The 25,496-nt window shown below is 42.0% G+C and overlaps 1 long non-coding RNA gene across 1 annotated transcript; it reads left to right on the top strand.

Moving 5' to 3' along the window:
* The first annotated feature begins 7,730 nt into the window (after window positions 1-7,730).
* On the top strand, window positions 7,731-9,023 carry LOC310933192. Its single transcript, XR_014592948.1, has 3 exons — window positions 7,731-7,984; window positions 8,074-8,245; window positions 8,371-9,023. It is a non-coding gene; the product is annotated as an uncharacterized lncRNA (long non-coding RNA).
* Window positions 9,024-25,496: the final 16,473 nt, after the last annotated feature.

The raw sequence follows: 25,496 nt of genomic DNA on the forward strand, positions 1-25,496 counted from the left end.
TAACATGAACCATGATCTGAAACAAGTATTTTTTTATTTTTTTTCAGAATCCTGGGCATAAGGATTGGCATGTGAAGTTGCTGCCAACCCATGTGTCCAAGGCCTCAGTGTGGCGTCAATACATGAGGTCGGCTCAGGCTCTTGGTATGTGTATAAATTGATTTCTATACAATAGACAAATGCTTATATAGACTGCAATATGTAATGTGTAAAATGTGATTTTTTTGGAAAAGTAATATAATTATGTTCATTGTGGTTCTTGCTGTCAACAGGTAGTGGAACACAGCTCTCCTGAAAGTCGCCTCAATATTCCGCAGCTTGTTGGAACGGCAGATGGCAGAGTGATAGTAAAGACCATCGACTGGCAGACACATCTGAGTCCCTACTTTCGGAAGCTCCCACAGATCAAGAGTTATCAGCACTTTAGGTATTTATATTCAAACTTCTGCATTTCATAAATAAAAAAATCATGAATGGACATAATAGTGTTCCATGTGAACAGTGAGCCATGTTTTAAATATCCTGTTGTTTGCTTCTATTCTGTCACAGCTTTGATGCCAACAGACCAGATGTGGTGCTTGCTCAAACTCACAGTGATGCAGAGCCTATCGAGTTTCAGCTACTGCACAACCCAGGAGTTCTGCCCCCTGTTGACAGTCTTCCCGTCTTGGCCCCACCTGGACTGACCATGGACAGGCAGACGTATCTTTTTGAAAAAATCCGGCCTTTCTGTTCTGATGAGGCAAAATACTTCACATGGCCAGCACCAAAGGTTACAGCACAGACGAGTAAGCAGAAGAGGGTGCGCTTGTGATGTCATCATTTAGCCGCATATCAACTGTGATGGACAGAGTGGGTACAGCCACATTGTGGGGGAGGAACTGCTATTGAAGATGATAATATAGTCCATGGTCTGGAAAATATTCCTTCACACACTTAGATATATTTTATTTCTTTATTTTAGTCCTATGCACCATATATCTGGAACAAACTCCCAGAAAACTGTAGGTCTGCTGAAACTCTCACCTCTTTTAAATCAAGAGTGAAGACTTTTCTGTTTGCCGCTGCATTTCAGTAATTTCCAATACTGCACTGTAACCTCTATTCCTTATATATACTCTTGATTTTATTTTTTATCTTTTTATTTCATTTGTATCTATTTTATTTTTTAATCTTAATCTTTAAATTTTACCTGCATGTTTTTATTTTGATGTTATATCTGATTTTATAAATGTCTCTTTTCTATGCTTTTTAATGCTTTATGTAAAGCACTTTGAATTACCTTGTTGTTGAAATGTGCTATACAAATAAACTTGCCTTGCCTTACATTGACATGAACTACATTCATTCCTTTTTTTTCCCAAACTGCTACACTGTTACTGTCCTGTGGGCTAACAGACATCAGATGTCACTGACAGCTAGACTGGGTGGGGGGTTGTGACCATGTTAATGTCATGCAAATGAGCAGCTATTGGCCTGGCTCCTCAAGATGGTCGAAATCTTTCAGGCTGAATTTCTCCCTAAAGCAGTTTGAGGAGTGCCTACATTCAAATGACCTGATCTTCCTCAAAAATGATCAGATGGACATGGGTTTGACATTGTTGGAAAGCTTAGATATCACACTTTCAGAATATGTAAATAACTCCAAATGTCCCGAAGTAGACATGTGAACCCTTTTGCCATGGCTGGACACATATACATATATCATATGCATACCTATTTATTTATAGCATGGAAAAACTTAATTTATTATTATTAAATAAATGTATTATTATTATGACTTAAGAAATTGCACTCCTTTTCCGTGTCCGCTATTTATTTGTAACCTTTTACCTTTTGCACTATTGCTAATAAACACTGAAAAACATCTGATTGTGTGATACTTCTTGCATTTGCACAACATACGGTTACTATTTCTTGTTTATAAGACACATGCATTTACTGTGAAGATTGTAGGAATGGATGCAACAGACACTTATGGCTGTATTCAATTCGTTTAATTTCTTACTTAAGCACAACACTACGGCTCATGTTTGTTCGAGCACAACACAGTGATACAATTTTGTCAAGGAAAGTCATGCCCTCTGTAAGAAATCATGTCTCACCGAACATTAGAGGTTGCACAAATATTGTTCAACTTAGGGTTGCCTATGATCTGCCCTTTGTATTCTGCTGTAAGAGTCAGTCTCTAGAATACAAAGAGAGAAAACGACTACTATTAATTGTAAAAGAAGGAGGAAGAGGCTCCAGACGAACTTAATTAAATCATCAGAATCCTGTTAGAAGAGACAAATGATGATCACACGGAGGAGACTTCAGTCCCAGACCTCTCAGGTACTCATTGAGTCAGCCAATCTGCACATGTGGGTGGGCATAGTCATTGACTGTTTGTATACAAATATGTATGGCTATGTTGAGTGAGGAGAATTCACTGTGAGGAGGTAGTGGACTCAGACAGGACTGAGGAGACAACACCAGATAGAGTATGCCTAAGCAAGGCATAGGGTAAACCATGCTTTCATTGAACCATTGTAATCTTTGTAACTACCATTAATGTAGTAAACCTAAGGAATGTATCAATCTGAGAGACGAAGAAGACCTTCCCGTGTTTTTTTTCTTACACTGGCGAGCTAACCAATGTGTGAATTTCTGACAAAAAGAAGAGGGGATATGGTAAAGTATGCTAACCAATATTTTTATTTCAGAATTTTCACACTCTAAAACGACCTACAGGGAAAGGAATTTCCAATTGGATTGAATTACAGACTAGAATTGAGAAATGGAAAGGCTAGTAGGCTATGTCTTTGTGGATAGGCCAGCTCTTATGACAACTTCACAGAATTGTAATGTAGTGGATTGCTAAAGCTAAAGAAATTACAGGCCTAATTAATGATTCTCATCTGACATAGAGACAGATGGCAAATGTTTTAACTGGTTACAAATGAAGATTAAGTTTAACTGGTTATAAATGGAGATGAAGTCAGTAATATTGATAAAAGTCTTACTATTTTGTTTGAAGATTCTAGAAGTTATTGAATCACTAACCCGAAGCAATGTGGTGGCAAAATTGTGTCCAAAAGGTGCATTCCTAAAGGAATTGGAACTAGAAGAGCAGTGTTATTGAAGTTGTTATTCTAAAGTAACTTAATAGGATACCCGACGTACTAGGTAGGAACATTTTTGGACTATTTGGCTGATAACATAAAGTTTACCAACATGGAAGACATGATTGTTAAAGCGGACCTAGACCGGAATTTCCAATTAACGCTGTTTTTTGTGTGTATCTGCATCATTACCTTGTTTATGAAGCCCTGAAGTTTCGAAACAAACAGTTCAGCCACTGCTGAGAACGTTGTGTTTTATTGTAATCTCAGGCTCAGCGAGATCTCTGAAAACCCCCCTTCTGGTTACGTAAACGGCAGTTCTCCTGAACAGCAGATTCTCCTGCCCCAGACACTAGTCCAGGCACATCCGGTTGCGTATGTTACCGGCCTCAAGCCTAGTCGTGCCAACGACTTTACGGAGGGCTGTTATTCAAACTTCAGGCAATACCATGCAGGACTGAGCACATTACTTCATATAAACGTAGGAGCAGTGCCAACAGTACGTGGTGGATTACCTGGGGCAGAAGTTGTAAGTATTTCCAACAGTGAAACTGTGCTTATGTGCTTGTTCTGCCGTTTAGCTTTAGCATTAGCGATAGTCAGCTACAGACTAAGCTATACGTGTTTGGTTGCGTTTCATGTGTGTGTTAATCAATTCTCACCGATAAACACGGCTGTACTGTGAGTGACTGTCCGGGAGCACAGAGCTAAGCGGGCTAAACGCTATAGGAGTTGTTTGGGACCGTGTTTTCACGTGTTTCATGTGCGTGCATGTGCGTTTCTCACACCTATAAACACGGCTGTACTATGAGTGACTGTCCGGGAGCACAGAGCTTCATGTGCTTACATGTTTCTCTCACCGATAAACACAACGTTATTCATGCTAAGAGCTGACTGCAGGCGGTGTGGGAAATGTGTGTTTATTTGCCAGCACATCTTGAAACACTCCAGATATGCAGGTAAGGCTAAAGAATTATATTATGTTCCACTAGTGAACTATTTTTAGTAAAATTGACGCAGTTTTAAGAAAGGTAATGAAGTACAAAGCCAGTCTTTTTTGCATGATCTGTAATATTGTTTTACCTTTACTATTTTCCTTTCCAGGGTCATTTAAACCACACAGCACTCAGACAGAAGCTTGAAGTAAGAGAACATATGGCACTCAGCTGTCAATTGGGACATAAAAAGCACACATGATCAGCAAAAGTAAGTAGAATTGTAATTTTGTAAGATCCAAATACCGAAGAGCATAAAATGTTCACACATTGTATCTACTCCATAGATACCCAGACACCAGTGCTCTCACACAAGACTGCTGACACCCAAACCACTTTGCTGGAGTACACGTTATCATCGACACCTATAAAGGGCTAGGGTTTGGATCACAAAAGAGACCACGTGTTGAGTCAGAGGAGGAAGAGGGATTCACCTCACCAGAGTCACAAGTCGACCCAAATTGTCACGATCCACATTTCATGTCACTGTTTGTTTTTATTATTGGTTGCTCCTGCTCTGTTGTCTTTCTCTCTCTGTCCCAGCAGGGGGCGTGGTTGACCCACATTCTGGAGAATGACGCCAGTGATCACCACCACCTGCGCAGTTCCGCCCAGCTGTTCCTGATCAGCTATCATGTGAGCTTATAAGGCGAGACTTCGCGATTCTCTGGCGTCAGTTCCTTGTTTTCGTTCAGCTGGTAAAGACGCTCGACTTACTTCGCTATTAGAAACATGCACTTTCAAAGATTGGTACTTACCTCAACCTCCGTGTTCAGGTTACCACGTCTCCTGCTCATGAGAGAAGCACGGGGTTGCCACGGATTCCAACTCCTCCGGAATTGTTGCCTCCCGTGATTCTTCAGATTCTCCTTCATCTCCACGCCGACGAAGCAGCTGCCTTTCTCCGCGATCCTTGTGGACATCAGTACTCCTCCCTGCTACACCTGCGAGTGAGTCCGTTCCTCTGGGACAAACACACGAACACTGTTGCCACGAAGGAGTCGCTGTGGAGAGCTGGCCCAGCTGCATTCCGTTTCCCGTGTACATTCGTGTCGTACATTTCCTGTTAGAACTTGTCAACCTGGTAGCTAATAAAATCATTATTTTACTTACCTGCCACTGTCCTGTCTGCATCCGGGTCCTCCTCCTAAAACATCTTAGTTTCCCTTTAAAGGGAAACGTGACACAAATGACTCAACCTTTACTCCTGGCGAATCCCTAACAACACAGGACTCAACAATGCTGTAAGTACTGAGTTACACTAGGTCACTAGGTTTGTCACTACAGATCAAAGAAGTGAGGGGGTTAAAGTAGCCGGAGATATGCGTGCAGATTCACCACGTAATGACAAAAAAAGCATTAAAAATATTTATGACTTCCAAACATCAAAAGCATTTGTTTTTATTCCCAAGAAATGTCACATTGTTATGTTTACTTCAGGGCACTCTGCAAAATTGGGGAGCTATTCATTGATGCATATGGAAAGCAATAATATTTCGGATCTCCAGCTAGTTCAGGTGTGTGGGAATCTTCTTGTGACATTTTACTTTGAAGGAAGAAATGTTTGCATTTTTTGCCTCTTTCTGTTTGCATATAAAGCAATGAAGTGGGTGGCAGCTACCACATGGAAAAGGAGGGTCTACGAAGAAGTCTTGACTAGGGATCGACCGATATGGAGTTTTCAGGGTCGATACCGATACCGATTATTAATAACCAAGCGAAACCGATAGCCGATATGTAGAACCGATATTTATTTGCAGTAAAAATTAACATTTTGGTGTCAAAATTTAGAGAAACACACCTGGGATTAACATGAATACAGTATAATGTTTGTTTACGCTGACAAATGGCCAAACTTTTTGTAAAATAACATGAACACATAATTAACATAATCACATAATCATTAATGTCTTTGCAGGTATTACACACTGCCCTTCCTCGGGTTGGCTTTGTGAAATACTGCCATACTGTACTTTTCACCCACTTCTTGGATCCACCCATCTGTAATGAGGATTTAGAGAAAGAGAGACAAAAAGAAAGAGCGAGAATTAAAAAAGAGAAATGTATATTCATTTATTAGAGCAAAACTGTCTATTAAACTTCCACTACACCATTTTCTTATGATAGCCTACATGAATAACATTTAATTAATTATGTCTTTTGTTCTCTCAGGTAGGCTACATCTGATTCAGCCTGATTAAGAGCAAACCAATACAGTGTGGCCTGAACCTTGGCTCACTACATTCATGCTATAGATGTAATAGTTATTTATGTCAAATTTTACATAAAACAGCATAAAGAGTAAATAAAGACACAACTTTCAGTGCTTAACAGAGTTTTTCACTTATAGTTCCTTATTTATTATTATATTTATGTGTATATTTAGAGAAATTAAGTCATATTTGGAATCTCAGAACATTAAATGTACACTCTTGTGCTTAGAACTGTATGTCATATTACATAAATAAGAATAAGGCAATTGGAAATTAAAACAATAAAGGCGACTTTACACACGTGAGTTGTAGACGCGATGGTAAATTTATTGATTGAAAAAAGAGAGCGCTGAGGGAGAGGCGACTGAAAACAAACAAGGACACGTTAGCGTGTGCTGTTAAACTTATAGTCTATAATCACCGTGGGTGTTTATTGATAAACCGGGAGCCGCCCCACGGGGTGAGACACGTAGGAGATTAATTATTCCCACAAAGTTTTGATACCGTAAGGGTCTCCTATTATTATTGTGCGTCTGTCCCCAGCTCTAAAGCGGTCGCGGCAATTATAATGTAGCGGTACACGTGTTGAAGTAGTTTAATCTCTAGAGCCAAAGCGCAGGTTTTCCTCCCATATACTAGAGGGTGAGGTTGTGGTATTTTTTAAAACTTCATCCTAGAGTTGCATGCTTTGAAACTTAGACTCTCACTGCCTTACCTTTCTGCTGCTCACCGGAGCAGTCCTCCGCTTCTCCTCCGTGTCTGTGGCGCTGCATGTCGAGGCTTCAGTGTGGACTGATTGGCTGTCACTGACTCACTTGCGCCAAGTAGCCAATCAGTGAGGGTTGTGGGCGGGACATTGTTACACAACCAAGAGAGTGGTGACTTCAGGCAGAGACGCTGCATCAGAGCCAAAGGAGCGCATTTTAAAATACATTAATTAAATATATCGGTTATCGTTATAAAAAAACGGCCGATGCCGATTATCGTAAAAATACCGATAATTGGTCGATCCCTGGTCTGGACCATCTTAAATGAAATGGCTTGGCTGTGGATTTCATCGTTACAGACAGACATCCACAGATCCAGAAGTATTTGAGAGACCAACAAATTACTCTGTTTTAAGACATGTGGCACTTTGAAAAAGGTAATTTTTATCACTGTGCTTTTCATAACATACTTGTAGTACTGCATTGTACAAATTGAGAAATAAGTCTTCAAATATTTCAACTCATTGTCTCAAACAAAAGGCTTCTTCTGACAGTTGAAACTAAAATCTGAGCACATTTGCTACAGCCTCAAACACAGTTCAATACCAAAGACATGGATGAATAACAACATGTACAGACATATTGCACATGTTTGTCTCTAGGCCAGGTCATGATGCTCAAGTGTTACATAAAAATGTGTTTTCTCTTCCATTCAGGTTTGTCCAAGAAATTGCAGAAACTTGCCAAAAACAAAGACTGTGTGATTCTGACTAAGTGGCTGCGTGGCATAAAACACCATGTGTACTACAGTGCAACGTCCTCAACATCAGGCCCAGAGAAGGTTGCAAAGTGGACATCCATCATAAATCACCTGCAGGATGTGCATACTCACGACAATCCGATCTACCCAAAATGTGCACAACCTGAGAAAGTGTTGAGGGATAAAAACAAGTGTTTCAAACCTGGTGAGGAAAAAAAAAGAGAAATCCCTTTCCAGATGTTATGAAAATTATTTCAACATAACTACCTTGTCAAAACTGACAAACTACTCTAGGGTCAGTTGCACTGTTCAAGGTGGAAGAGATCTTGACTAACAAGAGGGTCCTCAAAGACGTGGCGAAGCTGAGCCACCACTACCAGACGTCAACGCTGGAGTCCTTCCACAGCCTGGTCCTGCGCTTTGCGCCAAAGAATGTGGTTCACTCTTACATTGGGATGTTATGCAGGTAATGTACATTACGATCCACTTTGTAACATTATTTTACAAATTAACTTATTCGGCATCATGACTTGTTTAAAAAATAAACAAAACAATACTGTCTCATTTATCTGAATCTTCATGTTTAACTAGGTTGTACCCTGCATCCATGCATTACAATGAAAAGGCGGGGCGTGAGCAGGCAACTACAGCTTCAGGCCAAGCTGTGTACAGAGTGTCTTACCCAAAGTCAAAGAAGGGAGAGGCCACTGCAAAGCCAGTCAAAGCAGACCCAACATTCAGTAAGTCAATAATAACATTTATTCACAACACGTGAACATGTGACCCGCTTCAATCAAGGGATGGGGATGACGACTTGAACACTCCGTCCCAAATAGCCCCAGCACCAGCTGACAAAGCTGCGGTATGCTAAGTGCCTGTAATGGCTGAAAAGAGGACAACATTTAACTAAACACTTAAAGGTACAATATGTAGTATTTATGGGTTTATATAACCCAAAATCCACTTTTTTTATACATATTATGTGCTCCTTCATTGTCTAGTCGCTGTATAATGGTTTTTGTTTCATTTTCGTAGTGTTTCAAAAAGTCATGTAAAATAACATGGTCGCGGGCCGCGGTTGCATTGCCACTGTTAGCAGCGAGACGCCATGTTTCTACCGGAGCCTGTAAGGACAAACGCGAGAGAACAAATCAAGCGTCTCTTTACTTGTAGCAGAAGTCCCGCCTCCACTCTCTCCGCTTCGTCTGCTACGGCCGCGGTAGCTCGCCCTCTCCCTCACCTCACAAACCTCATCTGCTGACACGGAGAAAGACAACGAGGACGACATTTGACCAGCTGCGGATACCGTAGCGCTCAGGGAAGGGAGGGGGTGAGCAGAGCAGCAGGTCTTTGTTGTAAATTTCAACCTCTCCTCTAGATGGCACTATAAACTACTTATTTCCCCTTTAAATGTTGTTCTTGCTCTGTACAGTTTTTGTAAATATTTGTAATAAAACATTTCAAAGTCACAGTGGTGCTCTAATGAATTATGTGTGTTACGATTTAAACATGCCTCTTCTTTGTATATTGAAACGATAATGATATGCAGAAGTGATGAAAAACATACTCATGAATTGTTCTGCCCCGCAAAGGCCCATAGTCTGCCCGGTACATGTTGCTGATGTTCTGCAGTCTATATGGGTTTAAACAGTTCGCCTCAAGGCCTGGATGGTGGGTCATACATGTCGGTGGGTCTGGAAGCTCATTCATTCTTCTGATGACCTAGGAGGGGGCAGAGCAATACTGTTACAATAATAGCATTAGGTGATTAGGTAAAAAAAAAAGTGTGTACTGGCCTTATTACAGAGAAGTACAGGCACATTTGTACTACATTCCTTTTATATTATTATTTATTATAATTTTTTAATTACCTGTAAACTAAGAACATTTTGTAATCTTTTTTTACAACACTGAATTATTTACTGCTTGTGAGAAAAATAATACCTTAAAGGGACAATATGTAGTATTTATGGGTTTATATTACCCAAAATCCACTTTTGAATACATATTATGTGCTCCTGCATTGTCTAGTCGCTGTATAATATTTTTTGTTTCATTTTCGTAGTGTTTCAAAAAGTCATTTAAAATAACATGGTCGCGGGCCACGGTCGCATAGCCACTGTTAGCAGCGAGACGCCATGTTTGTGCCGGAGCCTGTAAGGACAAACGCGCGAGAACAAATCAAGCGTCTCTTTACTTGTAGCAGAAGTCCCGCCTCCACTCTCTCCGCTTCGTCTGCTACGGCCGCGGTAGCTCGCCCACTCCCTCACCTTACGAACCTCATCTGCTGACACGGAGAAAGACGACGAGGACGACATTTGACCAGCTGCGGATACCGTAGCGCTCAGGGAAGGGAGGGGGTGAGCAGAGCAGCAGGTTTTTGATGTAAATTTCAGCCTCTCCTCTAGATGTCACCATAAACGACTTACTTCCCCTTTAAGGATTTCTTTACAGTAGATGTTCTGCACTTCTGTGGGCATTGATACACAGTTCTCACAAGTGCACCTTCAAGAGAGACAGTGTTGTGTAAGAAAAGTACAGTAACACATTTCAAGTTGGAGCTCGGTCAGTTACTCAAAATGGGTACAGGGGAACAAAAAAAAAAATTCCTTACAGTCCCACCAGATATCTACACAAAATGTTATTAGCATTTATCAAAACATGAGTGATAAAATATAACTCGACAACAAAAAAGGCATATATACTGGTATTGCAGAAGCTTAAACTGAGACATATTGTGCGTGTGGGGGGTGGAGGTTATCGTGCCTGTATCAGTGTGTCCCTACAATTAACCATATAAACAGTTTCGGGAAAATACACAGAGAAAACGTATTACCATTCTGAGGCGTCCTGCAAAAGCCTTTGTTGTGGAGGTGTTTCACTTGCCACAGTGTCTTCTGACTCTGGGTCTGACTCCGGGTCAAAGGCGTAAGGTATGCAGTAAATTCCTGACGAAGCCATTTAACAATGTTTTGATAACAAGTAGCAGTGCATCCACCGTTCGAGAGAGGGAGCTGCGCTTCTAAGAGCTGAGGTGATAAATTACGTCACTTCCAGATACCTGGCCAATCACAAGACAGACTGTGTTGTGATTGGCCAGCCAACAAGAGCTTCCAACCTGTCTTCTCGGGGTGAGATTTCTGTCTGAAACAGCGCGGCTGTTTTGAAGTGCTTCAAAAAGGACAGATTTCTATCAGCTCATTTACAGCAACTATAAAATATCATAAAAAAACATAAAAACAAGTTAATGTATGCAAGTAGACCTCCATAACTAACATATATGTGCAACAGGACCACTCTATGTGACCTTTAAATACATTGTGAAACATGGTTCTATTGGACTTTTTGATGGAATAGAAAATGTTAAGCATAATCCATTTGAATGGGCAGCAACACATTATGAGGATCCTGCTAAACAAACCAAGAACAAGAAAAAACTGGTTGCTAATGCTATGCAGGGACTTTTAGCTACATACAAAGTGACAAAGAAGCAGTTAGATGATCAAAAAACACAGACAAAGAATCAGTTGGATGAACTGCAAACACAATTTGATAAACTGAATGAATTGAAAACACAACGAGAGGAGATGTTAGTGGAGAGTTGTTGAAACAGAATAACGTGCTCAAATCTAATAATCAAACATTGACTTCCAATGTAGAATTGTTGTCACTACAGTTGCAGGAAGCAAGAATATTTCTTGGGAAAAAGATGTCTGCTGATTCTGGATGTGTTAGTGATAGTGGCAGTAGTAGGGTGACCAAACGTCCTCTTTTGCCCGGACATGTCCACTTTTTACATCCTGTCCGGGGCATCCGGGAGGGTATTATAAATTCATGAAAATGTCCGGGGTACACTGTTTTTCATCGAACCATCAAGCGTATACTTAAATTGACCGGCGCTTTGCATACAAATACTACGGTACCTCTTTTGTTGCGTGACGTAATTCCCGAGAGGCTGCTTTGTGGGCGGCTCTGCGACGTGCACATGCACAGGGAACAGAACAGACAGCGGCATCAGAGCAGACAGCGGAGCAGCATTGCACACAAAATGGCGAAGCGTAAGTGCAGCTTCACAGATGAACTGCAAAAAAACTTTTCCACATGTCCCTTAAAATTAAGGGACTACTGGCACAAAAGCGCAAAGATGGACTTGGTAAGGGCTCTGACCAGTTCTGTGCTGATGTGCAAGGCTTGTACAGTGCATGTCTGGAGTATCTGGAGAAGTGGATGACTCCCATGGAAGAGTTCTCAACATTCATGTGGATGGATCTGAGTGAGCCACCAAACTGGAATGATGTGGAGGCCTGCATCAAGTACCTAGGAGAGAAGGGGGTGCCTGTTGATGATGTCAAGCGTTTTGACCAGGTCACCAATCTGAGGAAATTCACAAAAAGGTGCAACCATGATGAGGAGTTCAGTGGCCTGCAAGTGGACCAGAAGTGGACCAAATATTTTGAGAAGGCAAAAAGCACTGCATGCTACTCAGAGCTACTGAAGATTACACGGTTTGTCTTTGCACTTCCCTCTCACAATGCAAATTTTGAGAGGGTTTTCTCACTGATGCAGAGCCAGTGGACCAAGGAGAGGAACCAGCTGTCTGTTGAGTCACTGAAGGGGATTCTATTAGTGCAATACAATTTCAAAGGGATGTCTTGCAAAGACTTTTATGCTTATTTGTTGAGCAACCGGAAACTGCTGGGAAAGATCAGCTCTACAGCAAAATATGAATGGGCAGACAAGGAGGATGAAGAAGAAAACCAGGATGAATAAGACAACAAAAGATTAAAAGTAGATCATTTTTGTTTGTTAAGTTAGTATCTTTGTGAGACTGTTTTAATTTATTATTTATCTTATTACCTTGAAAAGATATTTAAAGCTGGATTTTCTAACACAGAAGAGGTCATATTTTCATATTATTTATTTATTTGAAAAGAGAGCTATTATTTTGTTACAGGTTATTACAGGTAGTTACATATTTGATTTGATTTCATTACAGAAGTTCATTTTGCACCATTGAGGCATAATAAAGCATGTTCATAAACCTCTGAGAAGCCTGTCTGAATTTGTGTCTCATGGCGGGGCCAAGTGTCCTCTTTTTTGGAAATCAAAATATGGTCACCCTAGGCAGTAGGCCTACGTGTTTACAACATGAGCAGACCTCACAAGCTACAGCTAAATTTCCCATGAACAGAGCTTCTCACATACAATTCGAACTCTGAGTTTTACTGATCTGAGTGCCATTGTGGCTAAGGTTGGCAAATTTCTACCATATAAGCATGATCCTTTAGAGTTTCTCTATGAGATGGAAATTTGCTTGAGCAATCTCAGACTGCTTGATTTTGAAGCCTGTCTTTTATTTTCTTCCAAAGTAAGGGACAGAATTGCAAATGTTCAAGAACATAAAATGGCATGTAAATGTGAATTGGTCACTCTAAATTGACCGTAGGTGTGAGAGTGTGAGTGAATGGTTGTTTGTCCCTATGTGTGTCCCTGCGATCGACTGGCAAACTGTCCAGGGTGTACCCAGCGTATTGCCCTATGTCAGCTGATATAGGCACAGCACACGACCCTCCAGCAGAGGATAAAGCGGTAGATAATGGATGGATGTTTTAATGTGTCGTGTTTGATTGTGATGTGACTCTGAGTGGGGGGGGGGGACAAATCTCTCTCTTAAAAAAAAAGGAGGGGGTCCCAATGATGAAGATGTGTCGAGGCATCCTAATAGCAGTCCTGTTGGCAACAGAACAGAACTAAGAGGGTGTCCAGACCTACAACCCGCCCCTAAGTCTGGAGTGGCAACCAAACCATTACGGGGGACGCTGATCAACAACATCCAGTGAATCCATATCCCAGTCCTGGTCAACCTAACGGCATGGTCACCTGATGTGGATGAACATTGTAAAGGATTAGCGTTTCAGCTTTATACAAGGATTTATTGAGGATTTATTGTGATATAGGGACGGTATTCTAGGAGCCACAGGAGCTGGTCTTTTCCAACTGGATGAGTCAACACAAACAGCGGACTTAAGTTGAAGGCTCTCATAGGTCAACAGGTAATTACAAACAGACACATAACTGCAGGAGGACCTAAATGAAGATAAAAATACTGTACAAGATATACACATAATTTGATTGACTCTGTCTATGCTCCATCAACAATCTAAGAAAGCCTTTAACACAGTACAAAAGGAACCGTATTGCGTCATGATTATGTCATTAATGCAAAGGAAAGACTAAATGTGAACCACTTCGATATGAAGCTTATTAAGAGGGTGCTGTGTGGAATTGTTGCACCTCTGACATATATCTGCAATCTCTCTTTTCAAACGGGGACATTTCCCGATAATATGAAAATAGCGAAAGTGCTGCCATTGTTCAAAAAAGGCGATGTGCATGAGTTTACAAATTACCGACCAGTCTCAATACTACCACAACTGTCTAAAATCCTAGAGAAACTGTATAACAACAGGTTGGACAACTTCATCAACAAACACAGTCTGTTGGATAACAGCCAATATGGATTCAGAAGCAACCACTCAACAGCTCTGGCCTTGACTGAATCAGTTGAAATAATTACTGATGCGATTGACCATAAACTGCATTCCATAGGGATCTTTATTGACCTGAAAAAAGCATTTGACACCATTAACCATGAGATCTTGATAGCAAAACTAGAGAGATATGGTATTAGAGGTATAGCACTGGAATGGGTCAAGAGCTACTTACGCAATAGAGCCCAATACGTCAAGATAGGTGATGAAGTGTCGGACTGCTTGGACATAGTATGTGGGGTCCCGCAGGGGTCTGGGCCCAAAACTGTTTATACTATATATAAATGACATATGCAAAGTGTCCAATATTCTGAAATTAATATTATTCACAGATGACACAAGTATCTTCTGCTCTGGGGATGATTTGAAGCAATTAGTGGAAACAGTCAATAATGAAATGGCCAAACTTCAGGTGTGGTTCAACATAAATAAATTATCACTGAACTTAGAGAAGACTAAATATATGTTATATGGGAAAAAAGGCCATAAGAAGAGTATCAATATTCATGTGAATGGGGTGGACATTGAAAGGGTTAAGGAACATAAAGTGTTGGGCGTGATTATTGATGAAATGTTAAGTTGGAAACCGTATATAAGACAGTTAAAAACTAAACTGGCCAGGAGTGTGTCCATACTATGGAGGGTGCAAAAACTCCTAGACCATGATGCTCTCTATCTATTATACTGCACACTGATCTCTCCTCACCTTCACTATTGTGCATAAATTTGGGGGCACACATATAAAGGGAACACGCACCCACTGCTGATACTACAGAAAAGAGCTCTGAGAATTATACATTATGCCGGTTACAGAGAACATACAAATCAATTATTTATCGAATCGAAAATACTTCAACTCTATGATGTAATACGTTATCGTGCTGCACAGTTTATGTACAGGGCGGCTAACCACGGCCTCCCTCATAACCTTCAAATACTTCTCCAAACCAGAGAGCGGGGACTCCACCTGAGGGGGAACCTTAGTTTTCAGACAGAGGAAAGTGCGGACAACACTAAAGTCTTTCACCATGTCGGTCACGGGGGTCAAGCTGTGGAACAATTTAGATGACTAGATCAAAAATTCAGCTACGCTGAGAGTGTTTAAAAAGAAGTATGTAAACATGATTATGACTGGGTACAGGGCGACCCAGGAAGATTGTGGATGAGGTCATAGTCAGATATCTGTTGACACTATCGGAGATAAAATGACGGAATGCCTTATGTAACGTATAAAGCTGTGTTCCACAACCGACCCATTACAACACTGCTATAACTCACAATGGATCTGCTGAGCTGGTCACTGAATGCAATTGACCGGATCTTCTCTACGAGGAAAGCGGGCTCTGATGAACCTGAATGTCCTGGAGGGACATTCCCTGCTGGCTACACCAGAGATGCCTGGGGAAAATGGCAAGTCTCGTGCCAGGCTGCACTGGACATAGAGGATGTCGAGGATGTGTACATATTCACATTCATGATAATTGGAATGTTATCCTTGGCATGTGCAATGTACATGCTATATCGGAAGCAGAGAAAGGCCGCCACGGAGCAGCTCAATACGAGAGTGGACATCGCCACGATTCGGAGTGCTGTGATGGGGTTGCGCACTGACATCTCCACAACACGAGACTGCTTGGTGCAGATGGGAGTGGATGCAGCCAAACGAGAAGAGGTGGTGAAGCTAAAGCGTGGTGCGAGCTATGCAAGAGAGGGATGAATAAATCTGCAGAACCGGGCTCTCGCACCATCGAAGTTAAAAATTGCACTACTGAAAGGAACTCTTTTGATTGGGCCGCATGTGACGCTGTTACACCCTGGGCAACAACTTGAGACTGTGATCGCTCGTGACGGTTCGATAAGGACACATGTACGGACATGCATGTTGACTGTTGACTGCCTTGAGATGAACTGCAGCCTTATGCTATTGCTGCTGTGACGTCAATATTGTCGAAAGTTAAGAAAATAAGAAAAAGAAGAGAAAAAAGAAATAACATTTTCTGTGGTAATGGGGGCGGGACTAGATAAGCTTTGTTTCTCCCGCTTTCCCTTTCGGTCATGTGTATACATTTAAATGCTGATGTGTGCAGATGTTGATTACCTGTCATGCCCGAAATAAATGATTCATTCATTCATTCAAATATTGTTAAAGTACAGAAGGAATTGGGTAGACAGACAAGGTAGGTGTGAGAGAGATGGGTGGAAAGAGAGAGACAGAGGGAGGGAGAGAGAGAGAGGGAAAGAGAGAGACACTAGATAGAAGTTAGTAGCATAACACACTAAGGCAATAATGATAACATTATAACATTAACAACACTGATATGCATTTGTATAAGTACAGTACCATTAGTTTATAACGGCTGTATCAGTTTATATTGGTTCTATCATGAACATCAGAGTGTGTCTGTGTGTGTATCACACACACTCCCAACATCATAGAGTTTTTCACCTACCCCCATGGAGTCGGAATTATCCACACTTAAAGCTGAGCTTCTTTCCATTGAAACTATACTGGATGACATCCTCCAGCGGCAATCCCAACTGCATTTCCGGCTTGATGCCTTACAGCAGGCCGCTCCCGTGGATCCCGAATGGTCGGAGCATTGCGCTACTGGCCTGGGTGCGTATGTTGCTCGCCCTTGGACGTCGGTGGCAAAGAAAAGCAAAAGAGGGATGTCTCTTCCATTGTTTGCACCGGAGAGTGATGACAGCGCTGTCCCACTTTCAAACTTCTTCGCCCCGCTGGAGAGTCTTGGCGAGCAGGATTCGGAGGCTGACTGTCCGCTGACGCCGGTGAACAGACACCTGCAGGCCCGCTTCACGAGGGGAAACAAACGCCGCATCTCGCCGCTGACGCCGGAAACGCATGGGAAGCGCCGTCGGCGTCTTTCCCCTTCACCTTCACCTGTGTCCAGTCCATGCTGTGGTCCACCTGTGGCACTGCCGGTGGAACTCCTGTCCGTCTCACAGGTGGATACAGTGATTAGCACTGACGATGACGCCGACTCTGACATTCTTCCTCTGTCGCATGAACATGCGAATATTGATCAAAACCAAGCGCTATCGCCCCCTGTCCCTCAGATGCCAATCTTCCCTATTGACAGTCAGCTAACTAGTAAACTGACAGTTTATGGGGATAGGAGTGGATGTTCCCCTGAAATCCTTATACTTGGTGACTCTATTATCAGATCTGTCAAAATACCATCAGCCATCACGTACTGTCTTAGTGGCGGTAAAGTCAAGGATTTTATTACCCTCAGCCCAACACTATTAAAACTCAATCCCTCAGTTAAGACTGTTATTGTACATGCTGGAACTAATGATGTCATGTCCAGACAGTCTGCTAAACTCCATCAAAACTTTGAAACTCTCTGCACTACAGTCGAGGACCTGGGCAAGCGATGTGTGCTATCTGGCCCTATTCCTACTCTCTCCAGGGGTGCAGAGCGCTTCAGCCGCCTCTATAGTCTACATCAATGGCTACAGAATTTCTGCTTAGCTGCTGGATATAATTTTATTAGTAACTTTGACTCTTTTTGGACTCTGAAAGATCTCTACAGAGACGACAGTTTACATCCAACCAAGAAAGGAGTCACACAATTAGTTTCTAATTTTATCAATTTTATTGCTTTTAATTGTTTGTGACAATTGTCCCAGCATGATCCTCTTCTTAGGTTATCTTTTTCACAGTGTCTTCTCTATAATGAGGGTCCTGCTGATTCTGTTGATCTTCACTCTGAACTTGAAAATCGTATCCAGGTGGTGGCCGGTACTAGAACTAGGCCTGTGTGTAATCCTCGGAGGGGCTCATATTCCAACCTCATTCACATTTCATGTTTGTCCAGGTCTCCCCCGTTGTGTCATAATCAGTTCCCTATCCTTAATGGAATCCCCCTTTCATTGGAGCCTGTCCCTCCAATCCCTCACACAAATAGTCTGTGTAGTCCTGTAGCTATACAGCCTAACAGTCCGACTGAGTCTGCTGTAATTTGTTTGGACAACCCCTATGTATTTAAAGCTAGAAAAGGCATTGGGCTAATCCACCTTAATATTAGAAGCCTATTGAAATGGGATAAACTTGACCACTTAAACATATTGGTCTTCCAAGCGAACCCAGATATTATGGTTTTATCAGAAACCTGGCTGAAGAGGGATGTTAGCGACTCTGAGGTTCATCTGACTGATTACAATCTTTTCAGAATTGATAGGTCAGGGAGGGGTGGTGGGGTTGCAAAATCCCATCTTTCTGTTTCAGTTCTTTATTCCATTAGTGTACCCAAATGCTTTGAATTTATCGCTCTAAAGGTTTATTATGGCTCTAACAATAACTTCTTTATAGTTATTGGGATCTACAGACCTCCGTCAGCTGATTCTAAATCCATAGATCAGTTGGCAGAATTGATATCTAAATACATAGACTCAGAAGTTATTGTTTTGGGTGACTTTAACATTGACTGGCTTACAAATGCCTCCAAACACCTTAAATAAGTTTCTTTTGGTCTTACTCTTGATCAGCTGATTAATGAACACACGCGACCAAATTCAAAGAATCCTTTGAAATCAACTCATTGATTTACTTTTCACTAATAAGAGTAACAGAATTACTGCAAGTGGTGTCTTTGATTTAGGGATCAGCGACCACTGTCCCATTGCTTGTATTAGGGAGACCCGCCTGAACAAACCCCCCCCCTCTCATCATAGTAAAGAGAAATATGAAAAACTTTGATGAGCAAGCCTTTTTAAATGATCTCTATGATAGTGATATTCATCTTACATCTCATGTTCCTGACACTGACTTAGCCCTGCAGTTCTTCTCAAATGAATTTCTTCATATTCTGGAAAGCATGCACTGTTTAAAAAGATCAGAGTTAAAAATAGGTCTAATCCATGGTTTACTACTGAACTATCATCTTTATTTCAATCCAGAAACAAAGCTTGGTGTTTGGCAAGGCGTACTAAAGATGTTTCAGACTAGACTAATTTTAGGGTTATTAGAAATAAATGTGTATTATCTGTGAGAAAAGCCAAATCAGACTATTATCTCAACCTCATCTCTAGCTCATATTCCGATCCAGCAAAATTCTGGAAGGCAGTTAATCTTAAAAACAAAAAGTCTGCTACCTCTCTTCCTTCTGATATTAAGTTTGATGATTGCTTAGTACATGACCAAACAGACATTTGCTCTGCTTTCAACAAACACTTTTCTTTAGCTAGTCATATTTTTGATAGCAACAATAATGCTCCTTCTTTGTGTCAGAATGGCGACTTCACAGCCAATGATATCATTTATAACACAGGCAGCAATCCAGTGTTCATGTTTCATCCTATTTATCACAGCACAGTCCTATCTGCTTTGCTAGCTATCGATACTCGGAAATCAATTGGGGAAGACCACCTTGATCCCTTTTTTCTGCGTGTTGCAGCACATATGATAGCAGAGCCACTAATGCACATTTTTAATCGTTCAATTTCCACTGGAGTTGTTCCCAGATTGTGGAAATTTGCCCATATCACCCACTACATAAAGGAGGTGATAAGAGTGACCATGATAACTATCGTCCAATATCCAAGCTATCTTGTCTCTCTAAAATCCTAGAGTCATTGGTTAATAGTCAGCTCAAAGAATTTCTCTATGCCAATTCCATCCTTAGCCCTCTCCAATCAGGTTTCAGGCCTAAACATAGTAGTGTTTCTGCCATTACTAAAGTAGTAAATGATATTGTTAATGCCCTGGATAGGAAAAACACTGTGCTGCCATTTTTGTAGACCTTTCTAAAGCATTTGATACAGTAGATCATGCTTTACTTATACAAATTCTGCCTAGCATTGGTTTAAATGCAAATGCCTGCCAATGGTTTCAGAGCTACCTATCAGACAGACACCACTCTGTGAAATTGGGGAGTGCTCAGTCAGAACCCTTGCTATTAACGAAGGGAGTCCCACAAGGCTCCGTTCTAGGGCCAATTCTTTTCACAATATACATCAATAGCATAGTCCCTCTATTATCAAACTGCTCTGTACATCTCTATGCAGATGATACAATTCTGTATTGTACTGCTGACTCTGCGTACTTGGCCATGGAACAATTTCAGCAGTCTTTTAATGTTCTGCAAAATGCTTTCAACAGTCTAAAGCTCATGTTGAATGCAAATAAAACTATATGTTTATATATATGCTTTTTACTAAATTACTAAATCTAGAGATCTTAGCTGTAATAACATTTCTACTTTAAAAGGGTCCAATATTGACAGAGTTTCACATTATAAATACTTGGGGATCTGGCTGGATGAAAAACTTACTTTCAAAAATCACATTGAGAGTCTTGTAAGTAAACTAAGGCAGAAATTGTCATTTTTGTTTAGAAATAGAGGCCTTTTCCCAATTTTTTGTAGAAAAAAGATTGTTGAAGCTATTTTTCTTACTTCTCTGGACTATGGAGATGTGATTTACAGGCATGCCTCTGTCACTACTCTCAAAGCTCTTGACACCGTTTATCACTCAGCACTTAGGTTTATCACAGAGGATGCTTACAATACTCATCATTGCATTTTATATGAGAAAGTTGGGTGGCCTTCCTTATCTCACAGAAGGGATATGTATTTCTTTTTGTTTATTTATAAGGCCTTAACCGGAAAGCTCCCTAGCAGGTTATTGCTGCAGGTTCCACATGTGCGCACTGAGCTTGGTAAAACTGCTTTTATTTTTTGTGCTTCCTCATCTTGGAATACCCTGCAACTAAGCCTTGAACTTGATTAATTTGTTTCTCTTGATCATTTTAAAGTAATGCTTAAAAATCATTTTGTATTTCCATGCACTTGTTTTAATTGCTAATTTGTCATGATATTGTATATGTGTTATATGTGTGTTTACTCGACATCATTGTAAATGAGGGCTAAGCCCTCAATGATTTTTCGAGTTTAAATAAATCAAATCAAATCTGTATGTCTGTGTATTCGCGCATCCATGTATATGTATGTGCAGAGGTTGTCACTTGGTGTGGTCGGGAATCCGTGGTGAAAACCGCGTCGCCGCCCCGGCAGTAACCCAGGTACGTGGGGTGCCCACCTCCCTCCGGGCCATGAGCGACCCGCAGCTGCCCGACCCAGGGCCAGCTGCAAGTCCACCCCCACACCTCGCCTCCTGCCCCCTTGGGGCGGGAGACAACACCACGGGTACAGACCAATTCACCACCAGCCGAGGCAGGCCCTGAGGCCCCTTGCCCCCTCACCAGGGCCCCACGACTTCTCCCCCAGAGGGAAGCAGGCAGAGGCTCACGTAGGGATCCCAGCTAGGGGCCCCCAAGAAACAGATGACAGCAGGATCCCGGATCCGCCCCGGGCAAGCCCCCCCGCACAGGCATGGGTCAGAGGCGCGCCCACCCGGCACAAGGACCCACTGTCCACCCAGGGGTCAAGACGCCCAAAGCCAGCCCCCACCAAGCGACCGGCTCGCTGCTCACCATCACCCCTCCCAGGAGTCATGGCAAGCCACAGCCAGGTCCCCTGGGGCTCCCTCCGACAGACCGACAGCCGACCCAACCACCCTCGCAGCCGCCAGCGTCCCAGAGCTCCACAGCCGCCCCCCAGCCCAAGGGGAAGATGGGGAACAGACCCACTTCTTGGTGGGCCCGCCCCCAACCCCCCCGATGGTTTTCCCGTATTTCCCCCAATGCCCTAGTTGTGTGTGTGGGAGTGATATACCAGATCCGGTGGGGAAGCATGGAGGGCAGGCAAGGTTGACCACCCAGGCCGGTTGCTAGCTTCCTGACTAGCAGAGCCGTGTATCCCCGCCCACCCAGACCAGAAGAGGCCAGCCCGCTCAGACCGGGGCGACGCCGCAGCTCCCCACGGGAACCACCGGCGTAGCAGGGTCAGGTCCGCTCTCGTCCCCCCAGAGGGGGAGGCCACCAATGGGCGCCGTCCCCCGGACGCCAGGAGGACCCATAAACAGATATAGACATAAACCCAGGCCGGGCCAGGCCCGCTCCTCCAGTCCCCGGGGGCCCCCCATGCCAGGAAGCCCACCCGCCTCCACCACCATACCCGCCCAGGGGAAAAGACAAATTTTTCTTTGAAAGATCCCGCTGGTTTCAATTAATTCTATGGTCCTCTTCCCTTCAAAAGGACAATTTTGTCATAGTACCAAATTGTTCACTAGGTGTGGGTCAGAAATGCCTTCTGCTGTAAGAGTCAGTTTCTAGAATACAAAGGGAGAAAACGACTACTATCAATTGTAAAAGGAGGAAGAAGCTCCAGACGAACTTAATTAAATCATTGGAATCCTGTTAGAGACAAATGATGATCATATGTTCATTGTTAGAAGAGACAAAAGGTGATCACACGTTGGAGGAGACTTCAGTCCCAGACCTGGAGATGATGGTACAGATTGAGTCAGCCAATCTGCACATGTGGGTGGGCATACTCACTGACTGTTTGTATACAAATATGTATGGCTATGTTGAGTGAGGAGAATTGCACTGTGAGGAGGTAGTGGACTCAGACAGGACTGAGGAGACAACACCAGATAAAGTATGCCTAAGCAAGGCATAGGGTAAACCATGCTTTCATTGAACCATTGTAATCTTTGTAACTACCTTTAATGTAATAAACCTAAGGAATGTATCAATCCCAGAGACGAAGAAGACCTCCTGTGTTTTTTTTCTTACACCTCATTCTTGCATGGCAACACCACGTGAATCGGTGATTTGTCAGACAAGATTGTGTACTTGTTATGAACGGTTCCAATCACCCTTTCCACATGAATGCGGAGGTGGGCAATTTTTCTGGTGATCTCCACGTCTCTAGCATCCAGCTGACAGCGTCCTTTGGTAAACGCAGGGATCTTCACCTCGGTGCACATAAGTCCCACACTGTCCTGTTTGTCATATCCACAGTCAGCCAACACCAAATCCCCAGGTAAGATTTTGTCTAGAATCCCACAGTTATCAGTTATGTGCTTATCACTGACACACCCCCATCCCTTGGAAATGAAAGAAATTGAGCCCTGTGGTGTAATACCAATAAGGTACTTCATCGTTTAATTTACAATCACAATTTAATTTAAAATGATAAACAGCACCACACACAAACATCTTGCAACATTAGCTACAAGTCCTAGCCATCTTAGCTGCCAAAAGTTGTATAACTTACAATTTCGAAGGCAACCACAACTCCACAAGTCAACTCAAGTCCGAGATAGGAACTTCCTGCAGAGCCGGAGAGGGGATCTTGAGTCAGACGAGTCGCGTGAGCTGTTTATGTTATGCAGCAACTACATAGACCTTTATGCCCCTATCGTCATTGACGATGATGTTGATGATAAAGATCTGATTGTTGAAAATAATGATGCACCTGTGGAGGAACCTATGTGAGTCACAAAAGCATCAGTCCATTATGAACCAGCACTGCGCCTGCTTCTATAGTTAACTTCTACAGAGCACAGGTACTCATTAAAGAAAATCTATATACTGCAAGAAGAGGAGTGACATTCCAGTTTGACTTGGTAGGTACTAGGTACTAGGTCCAGTGGAGATCTGTGTTTGGCTTTTTTTTTTTTACTGTTTTAATGAATGTAATTTCGGTTTCAAGAAATGAGCCAAACCAATGGAGAAAAACTGTAATAAATACTTGACTAAATATGCTGCCCCTGTCTTTATGTGGTTGCTGGACACATCTTGTGTCCTGTTTAGCTACTTTATATCATACATTAGATTCATGTAAATCATTTTTGTTTATCAAGTTGCCATCTAGTGGACACAAGAAGGACTGTTAATCATCTAACAAAAAATTGATACTGTCTTGCTTTATGCACCTATTGAATGGGTCACCTTAATCATTATCAGAAAAAATTCCCCCCCCTGAAATTTTCTTCAGGAGCCTCCATTGCTTAGAATCCAAAAAACGTCAGTGCATCACTGGATGAAAGACGCAAGGGTCTGTCAGGCGACCAGAAACTCATTGACCTTTTAAACACACCCACTAATTTATTAATAATAATAATAATAATAATAATAATAATAATAGCCATAACTAATAATAGCCATTCATATCCGTTTGTGTGAAATTGTTTGCATGTTATCAGGCCAAATCACCAGGCTATGAAAAAAAGCTAAACTTTTGTCATTATGATTTAAAAAGGGTAAACACAGTCTTTTGACAATAAATGGCTTCAGCCAACCACTAACCATGAGTGAAAGAAAAGTTTTTCATATTCATATTCTCTGAAAATGGCCAAGAAATCACAAAATCTGCCAGGGTATGTAAACTTATGAGTACAACTGTAAATAAACCTACCTGAGTAAAAAGTTCTCAAAATGTTAAATTCGGATTGAATTTGTGAAATTTGGAAATACGTCTATCTTGGAACTAATGCAAAATTATCGATAGTTTATATCACTACTAAAAATGCGATATAAAATTAATCATAACTTTGACTCAACAACACATAAGAAGTGTGCACCTGTGGCATAGGTCTGTGCCGTGTGAGCACTACGTCAATGTGATTTATGGAGTAAAGAGAAAACCGTATCTTTATGTAAAACTCTGCCACTTTATTTAGTGTTGTCATGGCCATGGCATTTTTGCCACGAATTTGAAAATGACCTTTTTTTTTGCATCAGTTGGGGTACTAAGCATCTAAAAATGCAATAAAACTAAATTCTGCAATTTGTTGAATCACATAAACCTTGGGCCACACAGTTGCCGTAGTGGTTAGCGCACTTTGCAGCAAGAAGACCCAGGTTCGTGCCCCGGTTGGAACAAGGGTCTTTCTGCATGGAGTTTGCATGTTCTCCCCGTGTGCGTGGGTTTTCTCCATGTTCTCCGGCTTCCTCCCACAGTCCAAAAACATGCAGGTTTGGGGATTAGGTGAATTAGGTGTGAGAGTGAGAGTGAGAGTGAATGGTTGTTTGTCTCTATATGTAGCCCTGCGAGGGACTGGCACAGAGTGTACCCCACCTATCGCCCCAAGTGTCAGCTGAGATAGGCACAGCACCCCCCACGACCCTCCAGTGGAAGATAAAGCGGTAGATAATTGATGGATGGACATGAACCAAAAGAAACGATTTTCAGTGTATTCACCTTCCTGTTCTGGCAGGTTACACAATTAAGGTTAACTGGTAACAGGTGGGTGTATCATAACTCCCTCTTGACGCTACGCTTTTCCTATTTT

This window comes from Microchirus variegatus, assembly GCF_963457635.1.
Source record: "Microchirus variegatus genome assembly, chromosome: 10".
Taxonomy (NCBI): domain Eukaryota; kingdom Metazoa; phylum Chordata; class Actinopteri; order Pleuronectiformes; family Soleidae; genus Microchirus; species Microchirus variegatus.